Source organism: Penaeus monodon, chromosome 15, assembly GCF_015228065.2.
Source record: "Penaeus monodon isolate SGIC_2016 chromosome 15, NSTDA_Pmon_1, whole genome shotgun sequence".
In the NCBI taxonomy this organism is placed as follows: domain Eukaryota; kingdom Metazoa; phylum Arthropoda; class Malacostraca; order Decapoda; family Penaeidae; genus Penaeus; species Penaeus monodon.
Window position 1 is genome coordinate 46,613,721 of NC_051400.1, and position 924 is coordinate 46,614,644.

The following is a 924-nucleotide window of genomic DNA, read 5'->3' on the forward strand; positions in this document are numbered from 1 at the left end:
AGTGATGGAAAACGTGATAAAATGACAGCACATACAAAGCTCACTGATACTACTCACCTAGAGATACAGTATCTGGTGTACTCTGAAATACACTAGTGATAATCTGGTTATCCAAATCCTTTTGTAATTTTAGTTGGCATCTAATGCTTTACTGCAGTCATTAATCAAGCTTTACTAGAATAGTAAATATGTAGAGTAAACAAAATGAGGTACTGCATTCATACTTATTGTTCAGTTACACTAATACCTACTACAAGAAAGAACTGGCATAAAGAATACCCTGAGACTAGATATACAATATTACTACAACAAAAACACTGAAAAGTGTGACTAAGTTTGCTAAACTACTTCTATTTATATTAACATTTACTACAAAATATCTATAAATTTATGTTGAAGCTAAGCCAACTTGTGAAGGCAGAATATTTCATCTGTATGTACAAGAACACCCAGGACTTGCATTTTGCTCAAATTGCCTCATGGAAATCCTCATCACTCAAGGAAAGAAGTTAATAAAAGAGTAAAAGTTGCTCAAGTTTATTGTACTTCTGTCAACAATCCTTACAACTTACAATAAGGAAGATACAAGCAGTAAAGCTATGAGATCAACCTCCGGCAAACAGATTTTATCTCCACAAGTCTGAGGTGAGTCCGTGAATTAACGTCAGCGGCCTGACATTCATCCTTACGAAATCCACTTGTTAATGATGAAACTGGAAGAGGACGCTGAACACTGGGAGAGGAGAGGAATAAGAGAGGCACTTTGCAGTAGTGTATTGCATGATTACCATGCAAGCCTAATAAAATCAATACAGTTAATGACACAAGGCTTGGCAAACATGAACATGAAATCTGACGTAGAGAAACCCCAGGTTTAATAGGCATTTGATTTTCTGGGATTTTACAAAAGACTGCTGGGATATA

The 924-nt window shown here is 35.7% G+C and overlaps 1 protein-coding gene across 1 annotated transcript in view; it reads right to left on the minus strand.

Annotated features, from left to right (window-relative positions):
• Window positions 1–521: 521 nt before the first annotated feature.
• The window catches only part of LOC119582053 (hunchback-like protein), a 42,484-nt gene continuing 42,081 nt past the window's right edge, over window positions 522–924 (minus strand). The window contains exon 2 of the transcript XR_005229611.1: window positions 522–733. The gene's annotated coding sequence lies outside the window, so the exon portion shown is untranslated. The remainder of the gene's footprint in view (window positions 734–924) is intronic.